This window comes from Benincasa hispida, chromosome 3 (assembly GCF_009727055.1).
Source record: "Benincasa hispida cultivar B227 chromosome 3, ASM972705v1, whole genome shotgun sequence".
NCBI classification, from domain to species: domain Eukaryota; kingdom Viridiplantae; phylum Streptophyta; class Magnoliopsida; order Cucurbitales; family Cucurbitaceae; genus Benincasa; species Benincasa hispida.
In genome coordinates, this window is record NC_052351.1 from 39233540 (window position 1) to 39240748 (window position 7209).

Sequence of the window (7209 nt, forward strand, 5' to 3'; positions counted from 1 at the left end):
ATCCTGACTTACTTTCGTTTTGGCTTGCCCCCACGTGTGTCATGCGGACATCTAACTATTGGTAAGTGCCATTCACAACTTAACTCTTATCAACATGGGTTTCCACATTGCGTTGATAGTGGAGTTGTTATCCTCAAAATTTCCCTCTTTTTTTTTTAAAGCTAAAAATAGCAAGGTCGAAAATAAATACCTCACCCCCAAATTTAAAATGCGACAATGTCATCATTGCCAAAAGATTAAAAGGAGTCATGTGATGTTCTTAGGAAGTTTGGTAAAGGGTCAGTTTGAAAGAAAGCTAGCAGACCTCTAACTTCTAGAAATATTTCATGAGGTGACTTTTCTAAGATTAAGTTGACTCTAGTGTATACGAAAAAAATAGCAGCATGTGTTTCATCATTGAAATCATAATTGGTAAAAAGAAAGCATGTGGTGACTTACTAAATTTATCAATGTTAAATGATTGCGGTAACCAAAGAGGATGCGGTGATAAAATTTTCGAAATTAAAATACGATGCGATAGTGCAGAATTTGGAATAAAGTCAAGGAGAAATACAACCCCCAAATTTGCGCTGTCGCCCGCATTATTTGTTGACGCATTCTGCTTGCGGCGATCTTCTTTCCTTACAATGCGGTGACAAAATAAAGTAGTTGCATTTTCATGTAGCGCCTCCGCAATCGTGTACCTTGATCGTTTGTAAAGAAAACATTGAGAAGGTTAAATAATCATAAAAAAAAACAGAGTTTAACAAAATCTTTTACCACAATCGTTCAGCACGATCATTTTTTTAACAATAAACAACTATGCGATAACAGATAATTGACAAGGTGATGAAAGTTCATGAAGTATTGATGTAGAAAAAGAATATTCAAAAGGTTTGCGTCCCTGATGAGATTGGATTGCATAATGACTCAAGGACTGCTTATTTCAAGCTGGTCTTTTCACGTCCACGATGGCTTTTGCTTCTTTTCTCAATCTTCCGAAATCTTGACTGCCTTAATCTGGAGCTTTTTCCCATTAATGTTCATTATGATTTCCCTCTTGTACACATCAATTTGAGCGCGACCGGTCAAGAGGAATGGTCGTCCCGCTATGATGGGCGCATCTTCGTCTGCTTTATAATCCAAAATGATGAAATTTGTTGGCAAGATGAATTTATCAATTGAGATTGCGGCATCTTTCAACTCTCCCTCGGGATGTATTCGGGATCTGTCCGCAAGTAGGAGAGTCTCTGTCGTGGGCGTGAGTGTGCCAATATTCAATCGTTTGAAGATTGATAGCGGCATTATGTTTATACTCGCCCTAAGATCGCATAGTGCTTGGCCACTATAGACCCCTCCAATGGAGTATGGTATCGTGAAGATTTCTGGGTTGCACATTTTTTGTGGGATCATAGCATTTTGCATTACTGCCACTGTTGCGATCTTGTCTTTATCATTTTGTTTCTCTTTCAGTCTTTGCAGAACTTGTGGTAGCTAGACTTCTTCTGTCTCATGTTCTAAAGGCTTGAGGGTGGACGTAACTTCGGGATTCATTTTGTCAGGCCTTTTCGAATTACAAGTCAACGAGTCCCTGGTTGTTAGCGTATTCAAGTTGGTTGTGATGGGTTCCTCCCCTACTTTCGCAGTCATTTTTTTGCTTAGCAAGGAGACTGCTAAGCATTGTTCCTTCCTCGTACCCCCAGCGTTGCGAGGGAGCTCAGTTGAGCTCGAAAAAGCTCTTTGCGGTCTATTTTTAAGTTCGCTCGCAATCTGTCCTAGCTGAATTTCGAGATTTCGGATGGACGTTGCTTGATTCTAAAGCACTAATTCATTTTTCTCAATGTACTACTTCAGCAAGCTTTCTAAGGACGAAGATTTCGGTGTCTGCGAACTACTGGCTTGGTTGTGCGTTGGACCATTGGTTTGCGGGAAAAATCTGGGTGGCCCTTCTTTTTGCGCCACTAGTTGAAAGCTTTGTTGTTGATTTTTCCATGCGAAATTGGGGTGGTTTCTCCACCCGGGGTGTACGTGTCGGAATAAGGATTATTCTTTATGAAGCATACTGACTGTAGATTTCCTAGGCATTCTTCCATTGGATGCACATCTCCGTAGATGACACAACTTGCGGTCGTTTGAGCAATTGCGTTGACCTACCCTTTGTTCACTCCCGTGCTGTTAATTGCGATGCCTTGTATCAAACTCATCATCGCAGTATTTGGTTTTGAAGGGATGTGATGGCCCCGTTGTTTGCGCCATTGTTTCCAATTCTTAATCTTTGATCGCTTTCTCGCCAATCCTCATGATTTTTGGAAATGCGATCAAGTATATTTTTTGCCTCATCATATGTTTTGTCGAGTAGACCACCAGCTGCCGCTGCATTGGTAGCGGTCTGCGAGGCAGGATTTAGTCCTTAATAAAAGATCTCCATTTACAATCAGTTTGGTAATCCGTTGTGTGGACAGTCTCTTACCAGCCTCTTAAACCTCGCACAAGCATCGCTGAGCGATTCGTCAGTTTCTTGTTCAAAATTCGTTATTAATTTCCTTCTCCTTGCATTCTCGGTTGGTGGAAAATATTTCTTCACAAACTTTTCCACGACCTGTTCCCACGAAGTTATCTCTCTCGGTTCGAGAGAATATGCCCATTTTCTTGCCTGATAACACAAAGAAAATGGAAACAGAGTTAGTCGAACTTCTTCGGTAGAGATATTCGGGAACACAAAAGTGTTGTAGATTTCTATGAAGCTCCGGAGGTGGGCGAGCGGATCCTCGCCACACCTTCCTCCGAATTGTCCTATAGTCTGGATCATTTGCAGCATCACCGGTTTCATTTCGAATCGAGATCCATTAAGGGCAGGCCTCATGATTCCTGGAGAGAAATCGTAGAGCTTTGGGGATGCATAGTCCCTAAATGGGCCTATTGCGATCGTTTGTCAGTAGGATTGGATTCGCCATGACATTGTTTTCATTTGGTGCCTCGTTTTTAGGCTACTCCGCCATGTCATCTTTATCTGGTTGTTATTACTGGCGGCTATCTCTCAATCTGCGTTGGAACGACCTCTCAATCTCTGGGTCGTAATTCGCTAGAGATTGAGAGCTGCAAAGAAATCAGAATAATTACTGTTAGCACACTGAATTGTCGAAGTCCCCAGCAATGGTGCCAAAAACTTGATGCGTTATTTTATGTGATGAAATAATAGAATGAATTGCGGTAATGGAAATACGTTGAGTAACACGTTTTCTCAGTGGAATCCAAGTATAAACCCCACTGAGTTTCCTGGTAAGTCCAGGGCCGAACTCAGGGACTAGGGAAAACAGTATGCAGTGGACCGTATCCGTAGTGTTACCAGGATTAGGTATCCAACCTTAATCCTTATACTATAGACCTATTTAGGTTATCACATATACATGCTTAAGTTTACATAAGATAACCAAGGAGCTTTGTTTATTGGATATGAGTAAATGCCAGAATGAAATAACAATTATTTTATTCATCAAACAATGTGTATCAATACAAACAACGAGACTCCGGAAGAATTAGGATACCAATCCCAACAAAAAGTACATTAGTTTGGAACTAAAATTAAATTTTGCATAAATTTGAAAAATCACTCATGAATAGATGTTTTAGGAGCCAATTTTCATAATCTATGGTATAATGGACCCCCAAGAAGTAGTAACCATACTAACGGTGTTCACAACTACCCAACGTCAATTACTGCTAATACTAGAGTTGTTACTCAACGACTATGATACTTTCGGTTAATCCATGAGTATGATTTAAGTTGTCATGAAAGCACGTGAATGGATAGAAGTTGTTTTGCCATTTTATGTACTTTACTAAGGCAACCAGCAGATTAGTGGGAACAGAAGTTGTAGATGTTGAGGAAATGGTCGCCATGTTCCTGTATATCTTAGCCCATGATGTTAAAAATAGAGTAGTTCGTAGACAGCTTGTTAGGTCAGGTGAAACAGTTTCTAGGCATTTCAACTCCATTCTCAATGCCGTTTTATGACTACATGAAGTACTGTTGAAAAATCCTTTGCCAATCACAACCTCATGTACAGATCCGAGATGGAGATGGTCTGAGGTATAGTAAAACTAAACAAAAGTTGGTACGATATCCGTATCTAGTTTAGATAACTTATGTGTATGAATATTTCATATGTTGTGTTCGCACAAGATTGTCTAGGTTTGTTAGATGGTACATACATAAAGGTCAACATGAGTGTCACTGATCGACCAAGGTACAGGACGAGGAAGGGTGAAATCACCATGAATGTTCTTGGTGTTTGCGACACGAGTGGTGATTTCATCTTTGTCTTACCTGGGTGGGAAGGTTCTGCAGCTAATTCTTGTGTGCTTAGAGATGCAATATCACGACCTAACAGATTGAAGGTTTCGAAGGGTAACAACTTACATGCATAACTTCTTGTCGTACATCGTAGTACTCAATGGTTATGATTTCATACAATTAGACATTGTATAGGGTATTATTATCTATGTGATGTTGGGTACCCAAATGTGGAGGGCTTCTTGGCACCATATAGAGGGAAACGATATCATCTTTTGAAATGGCGTGGAGGAGGGAATGCACCAACAACTGCAAGAGAATTTTTTAACATGAAACACTCTTCTACGAGGAATGTCATCGAAAGGGAATTCAGGCTGTTGAAAGGGAAATGAGCAATACTCCGCGGAATATCATACTACCCCGTGTAAGTCCAAACTTGGACGATAACGACGTGTTACCTTCTTCATAATCTTATTAAAAACGAGATGAATACTACCGAAATTTTCGAGGATCTAGACGAGGTGGACTCATATTCTACTACCATTGGTGGGGATGAGATGTAACACCCCGTATATTTTTTTAGTAATAATGTAAGTTCGGTAATTTTTTATTATTTGGAATTTCAGTAATTGTTATTAATTGGAGGGCATTTTTGGGATTTTGGACTTCAAGTGTAAGTGCGGGAATTTAATTGTTGGCGTGAAATTATTCAATTTGGAAATTAATGGCAGGAATTATTTTCTTTTTAAGAAGAAAAGGAATTTAATAGTATAAAGTGGAATAAAGAAAGGAATAAAATATAATTATACTTATTTTCTTTTTAGTTATTATTATTATTATTATATAAAATCATATTTCCCTTTCTTCTTCACGCATCCGCGCCTTCCCCCCTAATTTCTTTTTTCTTCACCGAAGTCACTACTCTCCAGCCGCCATCGACGCCACACCTGCACCGCGTCACTCCCGCCACCGACCTCGACCAGCAGTCCGATCTCCTCAGCCCGTCGTCCAGATGCCACCGGTCTGACACTAGCCGCTCCCCGCCGAGGTTTTTGCTCAGCCGATGCCCACCGTTCGGCGAGGCCCGACCGAGTGCGAACCCCCCCCAACAGCCGTCGCTTCCAGATGCATCAGCAGTCGTTCTGACACTTTGCTACCTGCGTCATCGTCTAGATCTGCCAGCTGCTGGTCATCGTCACTGCTCTAGTCGCTGCCGCGCTCTCTGCTGCCCTCTGTCGAGCGCCGCCGCCGTGGCTTCACCGAATCTTGAAAATAGGTGAGGTTTTGTGTAGATCTTGGAGCTACCGTTGAACTCTCTTGAAAGAGGTTTGAATGCCCATGGAGTTTTGATTTTGTTGTTTTTGGTTTACTCAGATTAATTGGGCTTTGGATTCAAGTTTTGGAGAAGTTTTGAATTTAGAAGCCAACGACTTGAGTTTGATTTTGACGAGAATTTTTGGTGTTAGTACTTTGAGGTGATCTTGACCAAACCACTATTGGGTAAGTTGTGCTGGTAATCTTGGAATGATTTAGTGTTTAAAATAAAAAGAATTTGGGCTTAAAGGTTAAGATCAATTTTTATCCATGTTCTAGGATCTCATTCAAAAGTTGTGGAAAGCTAGAAAGGAGTTTGTTCGCTTGAATTAATTTTTGGACTTTATTTGAGGTAAGTAATCTTACTACTGAAACTGCCCACGAGTCAGGCATTAGATGTATACTAGCATGATAAATGAATGTTATGGTAGAATGACAGCATGATAGACTGATAATATAATATGACCAAAGTATGTTCTGGTACGAGATCTGAATTATTTATTTGTGCACATAGACACTTGAATGCTAGTATGAGATGGTATGTGATTCCATATGGTTGTATTTGATCTGATGATGTTGATTATACATGTATGTTGTTGAACCATGATGTTGAGGTATATGTGTATGTTGTAGAGCCATGATGTTGAAGTTTATATGTATGTCATAAATTCGTACAGTGATGATTATGATGTTGAGACTGTGCAAATGTCCTTATTGATTAGTTAGATGCCTATTAGATTTTGTGTTTCCTTCGGGATTCACCAGTTTGTGTTTCCTTCGGGATTCACCAGTTTGTGCTTCCTTCGGGATTCACCAGTTTGTGCTTCCTTCGGGATTCACCAGTTTGTGCTTCCTTCGGGATTCACCAGTTTGTGCTTCCTTCGGGATTCACCAGTTTGTGTCTCCTTCGGGATTCATCAGAGGTAGTGGACATACTTAACTAGTAGGATAGGACTCAGTCTTCTTTTTATTTCATGTGCATATGTGTCCCATGAGGACTAGAGCAGTTATATGTTTCATCAGAGGTGGGTATCTAGAGGACATAGATACCTAGCTTGACCCCAGTAGTGAGGTTACTTACTGAGTATTTTATACTCATTCTTTCTCATGTTGTTGTTTCAGGTAAGGGTAGAGATGCACTGGTGATGGACAAGCGGAATTCGTGATCAAGCCACTGGGACTAGTTTTTACGTTTCCGCATCATGAAATTTAGAGTTCTTTTTATGTTTCTCTTAACTTTTAGTTTTGATGTTTAAAACTTACTTTTAAGAATCATTTTTCAGATTTATTTATTATCCTTTATTATTTATGGGTACCCTACTATTGATTTAGTATTTGAATTTAATGAAAGTCTTTAGCATTTATTTCGCCATAACCGAGTGTCGCTTTAAGTTCCATGCATGCATGTATTTAGTAACGACCTAACTTAAGTCCTAGGGGGTCAGGTCGTTACACTTCTAAAAGATTTAACAAGTAAAATTATAAAATCAAGAGGCATCACAACGAATAATATCGAGCCTATTTTTGCAAAAGTTTTCTTCATTCAAAGGCTTGGTAAAAATATCCGCTAATTGGTTATTAGAGCCTACAAATTCAAGAGTAATATTATCATTTTCCACATG